This window comes from Microtus pennsylvanicus, chromosome 7 (assembly GCF_037038515.1).
Source record: "Microtus pennsylvanicus isolate mMicPen1 chromosome 7, mMicPen1.hap1, whole genome shotgun sequence".
In the NCBI taxonomy this organism is placed as follows: Eukaryota; Metazoa; Chordata; class Mammalia; order Rodentia; family Cricetidae; genus Microtus; species Microtus pennsylvanicus.
Window position 1 is genome coordinate 115,895,883 of NC_134585.1, and position 12,948 is coordinate 115,908,830.

Below are 12,948 nucleotides of genomic sequence, written 5' to 3' on the forward strand. Positions count from 1 at the left end.
GAGGGCTGCAGCTGGTGCTGCAGGAGAGCTTCAGGGTCCCTCGAAAGGAGATTGTCTTGAAGTCCAGGCTCTCCTAAAAAGGAGAGGTGTTAGCGGGAGCCTGGAGACATCAGGGAGCAGGAAGCTCTGCTAAGCTGCAGAGTGGGGTCCCACCCCCCACCGTGTCTTTGACCTTGTGTGCTATACCTGTGCACGCAAGTACGCTGCCCTGCGCAGGCACCTCTGGCTGCCGGAGGCTGACGTCACTTCCTCTACCACTCTCTGTCTTAGGTTTTAAGATGGAGTGTGTCTTTCTGTGAACCCGCAGCTTGCCTATTGGGCTAGATTGGCTGAACAAAGAGTCGCTGGGATCCGCCTGGCTCTGCCTCTCCAGAACTGGGGTTCCAGACGTGTGCTTATCCGGAGGTGTGGGGTCCCAAACCCAAGGTGCCATACTTTCACTTTATCCATTGAGAGCCCTCCCCAGCGCCTCTGCTACTTAAGACAGAAGTTCCAGCAATCTGAGGTGCTAGGTGAGTGTCTGCCCCACCCTTCTTGGGGCACCAGGTTCTATCCCTCACAATGATCATGCATTCGCCTAGCAGTTGATGCTGTTAACCCGGATGTCTAATCCAACTCTGTGAGAGAGTCACAAGAACTGGGGTAGTTCTGGTTCATTTATTTCCCTGAAGCCAGAAGCTCTAGATATCTCCTAAATCTGAGCCTCCTAGGTCACCTTTGTGTTCTTGTCTCCATACTGCTGAATCCAGCTAGACTGCTCGCAGGTCACGCCTACCTGCAACAGCCTCCTTGTGGCAAGAACCCTACCAAGAGCCTGTCCATAGATCTCCAAGCTCTTAGCACACTCCCCCTGGGGTCAAGATTATTGAACAACAAGAGCTTCTCTCCCACAAAGTTTACAGAACTCAGGTTGCCAGACTCCAGGTCAGTGGCAGCAGACGCCTCCTCCCCCATCCCTACACCTCAACTGTGTGTGCTCCTCCCGTGTACTCCCTCCAATCCCTGGAGTCAAATGTTTCATCTTCCCTTCCCCCACATGTATCTTGGCTCAGGTCTAGCTCAGTCTCCGCCTGGTGCTCATGCTTGTCCACTGAACCTTCTTCAGAGTTCTGTCATCAAGAGACTTCTTTATTGCCGTCTCTTCTCTGAAATGTCCGTTGTTTATTGTCTGAGAACTGGGAATTCCAATGGATGAATCAGCTGGCATTCCCGTGGCTCTTCCCAATGATGGTTTTGATTTTTTTTTTCTTTCTCCACACACCGCTCCTCTGGCCACAGACACCCAAGGCTCTTCAGTACTTGGAACAAGGCATGTGTCTCTTGGTTCTTCACTGATACCTCTAAGTACTGAGTATTTACATTCCCCATTCTTACAAAGCCTCCCACTGTCAACTCAAATGTGGTGGCACATTTCTGTCACCCCAGCACTCAGGGGTAGAGGCAGGAGGATCAAGCATCCCTGATTATCCTGTGATAAGTATTCAACTCGGACTACATGAGACCCTGAGTCAAAGCAAATAAACAAAAACCTTCTTTCTTAAAGTCCAAGCCATCACCCACCCAATGTCCCCCATTTCTTTCAGTCCTGTAAGAGTCTTACTCCACTTCTCCTCAAAGGCATCTAAACATGAGGACCACTGCTTCCTCTCTACTCTTAGCACCTCCTACATTGTTAGTGATATCAGCCTTCATGCTGGCTTCCTACACATTTGTCATGTCCAGGCTCTTGCCTTCCTCTTGATTTCAGTCTTTCAGCTCAGCCATAATCTTGACCTTGTTCAGACACTTGTAACTTGGACACAACAACGGAACCAACTTCAGATACTTATTAAAATTAACTAAGATAACATTCACAAGTGCTTGTCACAAGTAGTTGGCAGACACAGACTACTCTGTACATGCTCAAAAGCAGGAGGGGAAATAAAGCTGATTAGTCTGATGGAATTCTTAGTGCTTGCTGAGGCAGGACGCAAAGACATGGAGAACCATGGGCAGGGAAAAAGGCCTTGACTCTGGTTAAAGTCTGTCCCAGCCGAGCATCAAGCTTCCTCAACTTTGCCATTTGCTGTGATGTGTTGGCACCAAGGCTGCTGCAAGGAGACACTATCCCTTCTCTGTACAGACATTTTATATCAAGAGAAGGGCCTCATTTCTTTTCCAAGATTCCAAGTGGGGATCTCAAACAAGACTATTATAAACTCTGCTGTGTGGTGAAGATACCTTCCTGCATCCCTTGGTGCTAGACGGTTGCCTGTTCAAAGTCATGTCAACTGTCCCTTAGACTTGTCATCTCATTCTGTTTCCTTGGCAACATCACCAAAGTGGCATATATGACTATTTTAAAGGCAATGAGCTGCAACAGTCTCTTAGAGAAACCCATGCCCATTGCCCTTGCAGTGTCTTATTTTCTTCCCAAACTTCTTTCTTTCCCTTAACTCTTGTGCTTGAAATTCTGTGTTAAATAAAAAACCCTTTATTTCTTCTGCATGTGTATATATGTGTGTGGCGGGGTACAGGTGGAGGTCAGAGGTCAAAGTAGTATCTCCCCCCCCCTTCCTATCACTCTGTATCTTCTGTTTTGAGTCAGGATCTCTCCCTGGAGTTGTAGCTCGCTGATTCAGCTGAACAGATTGTTTAGCAAGCCTCAAGGATGCTCCTGCCTTCTACCCTCTACACGGTGACTGCAGGTGCACACAGCACACTCAGCTATTTATGTGGGTGCCAGGGATCTGGACTCTGGTCTGGACTTTACCAACGGAGCCATCCCCCCAGCCACCTACACCAGTTGTCTTTTGATAAACCCCGATTCTGCTTCATGCTCACTTGCCCAGAAATTCTTTCTTGTGTTGAAGTCAACATTTTCCTGAGTCTAGGTACATCCCTAAAAAACTTAAAGAGACTCTTTAGGTCGTTGAAGGCAGCAATCTGTCTTTATTGCAGCAACGCTTATGGCGGTGCCTCGTTTATCACTTACAGGAAGGAGAACTCCAGGGTAGAAACTGTCTACACAGGTTGACGACTGAAACTTGGGTGATGTGGAGGGGTTGAACGCTGCAGCCCCAGAGCCTCAGGACACTTCATCCAGGGTGGTCTCTAGCACCCTAATAAGATACTCTTTGTCCCTCTTTGTTTGACCTAACACCCTGCTATTAGCCAGACCTAAATCTGACAGTGAAGAAGCCTTTGGAATGTACTAACTTACCAGAGGGCTAAGAGTGTTGGAGACAGCATCCAAGGCCAGTAACAGAGCTAGCAGAGCTCCCCCATCTTACTGTAACTTTTCTCTCTGAGGTTTCCACCAATGCATTTTAAAAATTCATTGATTTATAACTTTCTTTATTCTCTTACCATCAAAGTCTCTGAAACTGCCTCCATGTTGGACACTATATTTGGGGAGACCTAAATGTATGTCCTCAGGTCAGGGTCATTCAAGTTTTGTTCCTGAACAAACCATGTCCTTTATGCCTTTGAAGTGAGAGCTGTTTCTTTTGACAACACAAAATCAAACTTCTGTTAGATTGAATGTTTGTGTTCTCTAGTTTTATCAAATTAATACATTGTGTGTTTGCAATCCTGTATGTTTGTATAAAATCCCAGGGTTCCTATTCAGCTTCCTCCATCTTGGTGACATCAGGAGGATTTCACTGCTTGGATTCCTCCAGATATAGAGTCAGAGGGCGAGAAGCAGCCGGAGGATGGAGGTGGAACTGTCTGGTTTGGTAGTTCCTTGAGAAGGAGGGAGAATGACCTTGCCCTTTGTTGCCCCAGCAGTCTGGGATGCTGAAGGCTCAGGACCTACCACTGGATTTGATGATAAGGAAGTCACTTGGGACCTCGATAAGAGAGGTTTCAATAGCAATGGTGCACTAGGGACAAAAGACTAAAGAGACTGTAGCACAATGAATTTGCTACAAAGGAGGATATAGATTAGGTGCAAACAGTAAAACACAGAGGCCTGCAAGGGAGTTTAGAAGACTGAGCTGTACAGGAACAGTACGATAAGAACAACACAGTAGGGAATGGGACCTGGATGAGAGGGAGAGGGCAGAGCTGGGGAAAGGCCCTTGTGTGGACAGAGGTGGCACAATCACTGTGTAAGTGGTGACTGGCCACGAGCCCAAAGCAGGCACCTTTCTTCTCTAGTAACAGGAGGGCGGAGCAGAGGCAAGGGGAGCAGCTCTTTTGGGTAGTTACTGTGTTCTGGGGGGGAGACAAGAGTCAAAGTGTTCAGCTGGGAATGAGGATTTGAGAATTTAAATACAAACTTTGTTAGATCTCTCTCTCTCCCTCCCTCCCTCCCTCCCTTCCTACCTTCCTCTCTCTCTCTCTTTCTGTGTGTGTGTGTGTGTGTCTGAAATCAAGCCACACCTTCTATACAGCACAGCTCCACCTCCTGCAAATATAAAAGGATTTTGTAAACAAATGTTCTTCCTTATCTCTGCTCCTTCTACAAACAATTATGATGCTTACCCGGAACTGGGTTTGAGCTGTGGCCAGTCTCCCCACCTCCTGGGAAAATATAAAAGCTTTCTGGTGTTCAGAGAACATTCTCTCTGTGTCTCTCTGTCTCTCTCTTCCCCTCCCTTCGTCTCTTCCCCCTCTCTCCCTTCCTCTTCCTGTTCCTCTCCTCCTCTCTCTCCCTCAGGTTCCCCTATCTTGTTGTCCATGGCAATTATCTGTTTACTTTAAGCTGTGTGTTAAGCCAGTTCCCTTAAAGAAAAGCCTCTCCATCCCTTTAAGACCCCATCATGTTGTCTCTGACTTGGTGTCCTATCCCTCTTCATCATGCTCCCCATGGTCACGTGACCTTCTCTCCTACTCAAGTCCATTCTGAATCTGCCACTCTTTCCTTCCACACTGGAGATGCATGTTTGAAAATCCAAAGTTGTATTTTCCTTTAGCCAGACTTAGCTGTCCAGATGCAAGAGTAAAGTGGATAGCCAGAAGGATATGGTAGACACTTTTAATAGCAGCACTTAGTAGGCAAGGGCAGGTGGATCTCAGAGTTCAAGACCAACCTGGCCTACAAAGTGAGTCCCAGGACAGCCAGGACTACACAGAGAGACCCTGTCTTGGAAAAACCAAAAGTAAAAATATAATTTAAAAAATTATTAAAGGGGATCAAAAGTTGGGTTCAGCCACAGTCAGAAGTTCAATAGGTCTGAGTCAGCAAACGTCACAGTGTCTCTACAGAGCTAGCTGTTTATGGTGACGCAGTGCCGTTATCCAAGCTGTGTAGGAGAAGGGAGAAACAATAGGGAAGACAGACAGGGTCAGTGGTGAACCCAGCAGAGGTGCAGGTAGCCCCTTAAAAGTGAGTGGCCCAGCAGAGTCAGGGTTGTTAGAGAATGGGGTGTGTAAGCTAGACTTCCCTGGGTAGAGGGGAGCGGTCTGTACCCGAGTTCAAGATTCTAAAGGCCACGCTACTTTCCTAGCAAGGCCACTCTAAATCGCCATGTTTATACTCATAGATGGAACTACCAATCATCTCCGGGCTTCTTCTTTGCAGTGGGCTGTAGCTGCAGAGACCCGTCACCGGCCACAGTGCTGGGGATGAGCGACTGTTGAACGCTCGGCCACAAGAGTGCACCTATATTACTCGCTCCACGGCCCGGGGGACATGGTGGGGAGGGGCGCGAGGAAAGGAAGATCCCAAGGAAAGGATGGGAAGTCCTGATTCCAGATGTGGCGTGGCCTCTGCACTTTTGAACTCACACGAGGTGTGACTATCTGTACAAAGTTGTACGAGATTGGTTCCTGAATATCCTATCATGGAAGTGGGGAGGTTCAGGGGCCCTACTCCTCCTTACGGTTAGTGGTTGATGGGGCAGGGAGAGAGATTTTCTTTAGTGGTAGAGTCAGCAACTCTAATGAAGAAACTCACTGGATTGTGTGTGTGAGAGAGAGAGAAAGAGGGGAAGGTAGGGAGCCAACAAACACACTGTGTGTGAGAGGGAGGGGGTGGGTGGGACCAGGGAACTCACTGGATTGTGTGTGTGTGTGAGGGGGAGGCACAGGATGGTATCAGGGAGTAAATATGACCAAAATACAATGAAACTCATTTCGGTATAATCAATGTATACTAAGACCAAAGGGTAAAGTATTCCGCAAGTCCAAATGACTGAACTTGGTGGCTATAAAGTTGAAATGTTGTAGACCAGAGTTCAATCATCTCACGATGATTCCTTGAAAACCACTTATAGCCCAGTTCTCTGTCTGTCCAAAACTTTAAAATAGGTCTTTACACACACCACCTTTCACCGTTCTGAAAACTAAGAACAGGGCCGAGAGACCACTCCGTGGATTAGGTTCCTGTCGCACAAGACTGGCAATCTGAGTTCAGATCCCCAGAACCAACATAAAAGCTGATACAATTGTGCCAGACTCTGCAAACCCAGCACACCTCACTGGGAGGTGGGAGTTATGTGACTTTGGAAGCTATCTAGCAAGCAAGCCTGGTATATGCAGCCCTGAATAAAACAGACCTGTCTCAAACAAGGTGAAGACTGAAGCCTGAGGTTGCCCTTTGACCTCTACATGGGCACTGTGGCATGTGTGCACACGCGTGCACACACATACACACACAGAGAGACAGAGAGAGGAGAATGAGGAATATCAGCAAGTAGCATCTGAGGCCTGTACCAGAGAGGTCCCCTCTCTATGGTAACCTGCTTACCTGATGTTTCTACCAATGCATTTGAAAAAGTGTTTCAATTTTTAATTTAATTTATTCTATTATTATAGAAATTTTCTGTTCTTTCCTCCATCCTCTCCTTCTCCTTTCATTTTTTCCTTTATTTCTTCATTTCTTGATGCTGGAGACATTCTCAGTGGTTAAGAGCACTTATTGCTCTTACAAAGGACCCAGATTCAGTTCCCAGCACAAACATGGTGGCTCATAGCCACCCAAACTCCAGTTCCAGGGGATCTGATGCCCTCTTCTTGACCACTGTGGGCACACAAAACTCAGCTGGTGTGCATACATACATGCAGGCACAACACTCTTAATTTTTTTTAAATCATAAAAAGAAAATGCATTGACTAAAACTGTCACCCCATTGGAACACAGCTTTTGCACACACCTAAATCTGTCTTCCTGGGCCCTAGTCACTCATATTTGGGAGCATTTTCTCAGTTAAGGTTCCCTCATCCAAAATGATTCTAACTTGAGTCAAGTTGACATAAAACTACCTAGCACAGTCTTCAAGTTTTCGTCTGAGTCTGTTTTTATTGATTAGACTAAAGACCCCAAGAGGGGAGGTCGTGGATTTCCCTGACATCACCTGGAACTCACTCTACAATGTGCATAGGCACTTCCTCTTTGCAGCCAGTTTCTCCCACTCTTAAAGCCTGGGAGCCTTATGAGCCTTGTAAATTTCTGAACTTTCTGAGCCTTGTGAGTTTTATTAGCTTCCTGGGTCTTTCCCACCTTCTTCCAGGAGAAAATATTTTAGTCCAGAGGCAATAGCTACACACATTTCTATTATGTGGAGAGGCGGATTCCAGCATTTAGAACTCACCACAGGAAGGAGTATGTGTTTGTGTTTGTGTTTCTTGCTTGATGTTGTTCTTGGTCATAGTTCTATTTTGGTGTATATTATTACCCTTTCTCCTAGATAATACTTGATATTTGTTATTATTTATAATTTTGTATCAGGTTTAGAACCTGAAGCTTCTCATTTAGACAAAAGGGGGAAGTGTTGTGGAAATTCATTTCCACCAATAGGGTCTTAGGGCGTGGTTTTTGTGTGCAGATGTGATGTGGCTTCTGTGTGCAGATATGACCCATGATCTCTTATAAGGAAGAGGAGGGGTCTAGCTCACTCTCTTGGGAAGTCAAAGCAGAAGCAAGCTTGTGTGGCTGCTCACACCTCCCCTGGGCAGAGCAGCAGGACACCTGCGGCTGGGCCTATGGCGGCTGGATACACTGTAGCTTCCACCTTATCCTGTATTTTGTGAGTCTGTATTTCCCTTTGAATAACAATAAAGACTTCTGTAAATTCTCGCCATCAGGCTATGGTACATTTTCTTGAGTGACCATTGATGTGGAAGGGCCCACCTCATTGTGAATAGTGCCACCCCTGGCCAGGTGGTCCAGACCACTATAAGGAAACAGATTGAGTAAGCCACAAAGAACAAGCCAATAGGCAGCATTTCTCCATGGCTGCTATTCCAGTTCCTGCTTCTAGGTTCCTCCTCGAGTTCCCTCCATGAATGAGGAGAGAGGGGACTTATCACTTGGCCCGGAAGTCACTGGCATGGTTTCAAGGGGTGTCAAAGGGTGACACCTGTGGCATGAGGGAAAACATGCTTAGAGAAGAAGTAAAAAAAAAAAGAAGGATCATTATTCTGAGTATTTCAGAAAAGCAGGCAACATTACAAAACAGCATGACTTCCCTCTGTAAATAATGCACTACAGGGTAGGGATTCTGGTAAGGAAGTATACAGCATCTCATTAAAGTAGTACTTATTCCACCCATCTCTTTGACATAGTTTGAAGTAGGCCCACTTTCCAAGGGGTTATTCCCCTTCCTGAGAGGAAGTTCTGTGGCCAGGATCGACCCCTCCATCTGGAATGCTAGGTTTCCACCCAGGCCAGAGAGTCTGTCCTCTTAAGCATGGGGTTTTCCCTTAATGGGCCTTTATTGCTACCCAAGTACAGGCGTGCAGCTTTGGTTATCGTCATCCATGCTGGAGGGGGCTTTTCAGTGATGCAGCTGCCTCTGAGTTACTCCTGCACCTGTAGATAACTTCAATAATCCTATTGGTTCTCCAAGCTAGACGTGAGTGGAATTTCTTTGATTTGCCAGTGTTACCCTGTCTGGGGTGACCACATTTCCCCAGATCAAGTTATATGAGACACATGCATCAATGTCCTGGGATGCCACCTCTTAGACTGATTGGTCCTTTGAGATTACTAAAATGTACAGAAGTGTACTAAGAAAAGTAAAAACAGGAGAATATCACAGCCAGACCCCACCATGTGGTAATTTCCACAGTGAAAAGAACCTTGTTGAGTCAAGTAATTGTACTCAAGTCCAATTGAGTAAATGATTTGTCTACCAGTTGCCCACATTGTTGAAAGGATTGGATCTCAGTCATGACCCCAAAGGACTCCATCTTCCCAATACTTAAGTGAACCCACTCTTTTGGGGTGTGAGAGCGTGTGGATGTGCATGTGTAGTATGTGTGTGATAGGTATGCATGTGGGGGGGTATACATGTGGAAGCCAGGGGGAGAGTCTTTCTCTATCACTCCCCCACAGTATTCCCTTGAGACAGAGTCTCTCACTGAACCTGGATCGAAGCTGACAGCAAGTGAGCTCCAGTAACCCTCTCAATCCCTGCTCCCCACAGTGCTGGGTTATAGGCATACTTTTTTACATGGGTGCTGGAGATTTGAACTCAGGTCCTCATGCCTGTACAGCAAGAGCTCTTTCCCAAAGAGCCATCTCCTCAGTCCTGAGCCCATGTTTTATGCTTACTTTTGTTACAGTAATTTTAATGTTAATTATTCAAATCAAGGTATTTCCCTGGGTTTTCCCAGAGGTACATAATCTTGACCATCCTACAACCCCCTGTCCCAACACCTCTCCTGGACTTGCTTTGTACTTTTATGTCTTTTTAAAAAAAGACTCTCTGAATACTTCTTAGAGAAGACCAGACATTTTCACTTTTCTTTGGGCTTTGGATCCTTCAGTCTTTCAGAGTTTGCAAAATGCCCAATCCATGGAGGAGCTCTGTTAAGTGTTAGAGAAACATTAAAAGGGAAATCGATTATCAACGATGAAGTCTTGCACAAGCAGTGTTTGTGTTTTAGGCAATTCTGCCACCTGCGTTGGTTCATGAGCAAGTTATAAATAAGAATCTCGGGTTTCTCGATGAGCCCTTTCAGCCCATGTGAGGCCAGTGTTTCTTCTTCAGCAGAAAGCCACAACCCTTACAAACAACCATGAAGCACATTTACCCGAAGAGGCCAGGACTACTGATTCAAAGCAATGTCTCCCGGGCAGGCAGTGCTTTCCACTGAGTCAAAGGGCAAAGGCTTTTGGAATTACAAGAACCAGAAACCAGAAAGTGTGTGTGTGTGTGTGTGTGTGTGTGTGTGTGTGTGTGTGTGTGTGTGTGTGTTGGGGGGTATTTCCAAGGCAAGTCTAGCCCTCAGGATACTTTCAGGAATGAACTGTGTTTCATCCTCTCGCTGATGCAGTACATACAAGCCTGTGCTCTGTCAGGTCGGATGCTGGCCATCCCTGGACTGTTAGCCCCATTTGGAAGAGGCAGACATTGAGACATGACAGATAATGTGAACTGGCTTGTGGGTGGGTGGATAGGGGCTGTGGCTGGGAGTGGGTAAAAACCACACCTTCGGGTCGACAGGCTGGGAAGGCTGGCATGGAGCCTGCAGCTTGGGAAGGCTGGCGAGGAGCCTGCTGTGGGAGGCAAGGCTGGGAGGTTTTCTGATTTTCTTGTTTCCTCCTATCTCCTATGAGCCAGGCCTTGTCTTTTGTGATTGCCTGGAATGAAAGGCAGACCTTTGATTCTGAAGCCTCCAGAGTTTGGTGAGAGAAGGCTGTGGGGAGTGTGTTTAGATTCCTATCTGACTCGGTCAGAGTTCCAGAGGAAAGTAGGGGAAAGGGCAGGGAGTCTGAGAAAGTTCTCAGAAGAAAAACAATCCCCTCCTGGTGACTTTTGAAGTGCATTTCCACTTTTAGGTGTCCCACGTGGCCCATATCCTCTGGAGGACAGAAGGAACAAGGGGCTGGGAGTCACGCGTGCTGTGGAGTCACGCGTGGGAAGGGCTCAGTATTTGTATGGTGGAGACCTGGTGAGAAGTGGCACAGTTGCCCAGGATTCTCATGAAACAAACCAGATGCCGTACACAATCCTTTCTCTGGCATCTTCACGAATCTTTAAACTGGTTGAAAAGAAGCAATTCTGTTCTTACGGTCATTTTATTGTTGTTACAAGTAATACATCACAACATAGTCAACTGCATGGCTGGTTAGTCTTGCTTCTCTAGCTTGGAATTTTATAGATAGATAGTGATCAAGTGCTGTCCTGCTTATTATACTAACTTCTATTTGCATTATATTTGATCATGTAGACTTGGCTGCATGGCTCTACAGAACACTGCCGGGGGCTGTTGAATGCTTCCTCCCACGTGAGCCTGGATTTGAAGAGCGTGGATTTGAAAAGCCAAAGAGAAATCCGTGAGGGGCCTGAGGGCTGCAGGAAGGGCACACTAGGGGAGGTAGGGTTGGAGTTTGTGCAGGAGGGGGGCAGCTGGGCGACAACAGGGAAGACAAAATTCTACTCTGGTGCCCAGATGGTAAGACCAACCGTGGCCTGACAGTCCCTCTCAAGACCCCCATTTCCGCTCCCCAAAGCTGGTCTAGCAGTGTTTTCTCCCAGCGCTCTGCTTTCCAGGAGCAGAGCGGGACCCTCACTCAGAGGTGGCCTCTGGGGTCAGCGAGCAGGAATGGCAGATGGACTTGCGCAGGATCTGTGGCCCTCAACAGTGTGCTCAGCTCTGCCTCTCACATTAAAGAGGCCCTGAAGGGCACAGACCAAGCTGACCATTAATGCTTTCACCACTGAGCACCAGAGGCAGTGCCTCTGGGAAACCAAGCTCACTGACTATAACAGCAACATGCTTCTCAGCTGTAAGGGGCAGACGGTGCCAGCAAGAATTTAGAACAATCACAAAACGTGCGCCTAAGACATAAAGAGCTTTATCTGAAAAGAAATCCTAAGCACATAGTCATATCATTGATAGAAATACACTGTAGAAGAATATTACGGTATGAACACGATCAAAACGGTTGGCAGGAAGAGTTGATTAGGGAAATCCAACAGGCCAATAGGCAGAGTGTGGTGAGGGAGAATTATCTCTAATCTGTCAATCATGTTTTAAATAAACGCTGATTGGCCAGACAGGAAGTATAGGCGGGAGAACCAGACAGGAAGTAGAAATGATACAAGGAGAACAGAAGAATTCTGGGCAGGAGTGGATGTAAATCATTTTACAAATGATTTGCATCATTTGTAAAAATGATGCAATGAGAGCAGGAAAATTCTGGGAAGGAGGAAGTTGATTCCTCCCACTCCTGCCCAGACCACCGAAGCAGCAGGATGTGATCTACCCCACTGAAAAAGGTACTGAGCCACATGCTAACATAGATCAGAATAATGGGTTAATATAAGCTACAAGAGCTAACAAGGAGTCTGAGCAAATGGGCCAATCAGCTTTATAACTTATGGATATCTCTGTGTGATTTTCTTTGGGGCTTGCAGGCTGTGAGGTACCAGGTGGGATAGAAACTCCAACAAACAGCCCCTCATGGTACAAGGGTGTCATGGCACAAGCTGTAATCCAGCCGTGAGAGGTGGAGACAGAGGACCACAAGTTAAGGAGAGCATTGGCTACCCCCTATCTTAATCTCATCCCTCCCCAACCCTCAAAATCAACAGGAAAAGGCAAAAGGGTGAAGTGTTTTTCTAAAATGTCTGAAACACACTTCTAAGGTACTAGAAGAATAAACGTGTGGGTATGAATACTATCCAAACGATGGGTAGCCCTGTAAGAGGAATATTGAGAGAATTCATGATACACTTTTGAGGAAATTGATCCTTCAATAATAATTCCAGCTCCTCAAGGCAGGGGGAGATGGGAGAGGGGAACCAAGAGCAACACAAAGAACATGGGAAATTCCTTACATTTATAGATGTTAGAGGATAGGGGGTCTCTGAGCTTAGCAGTTTAGTGAAGGAACTAGACAGGCTATATAATGTATGGCTTAGCCCCGGTACTGGGACAGCCTCTGTGAGTTAATATTTCAGCTTTCTACTTATAGAAAAAAAGAAACCACTTTGCAGAACAGGGGTTAGAGGGATGTGGGGCCCAAGGGATGTATGGGTATCCACTTCCATCCTGGCTACTTTCTGC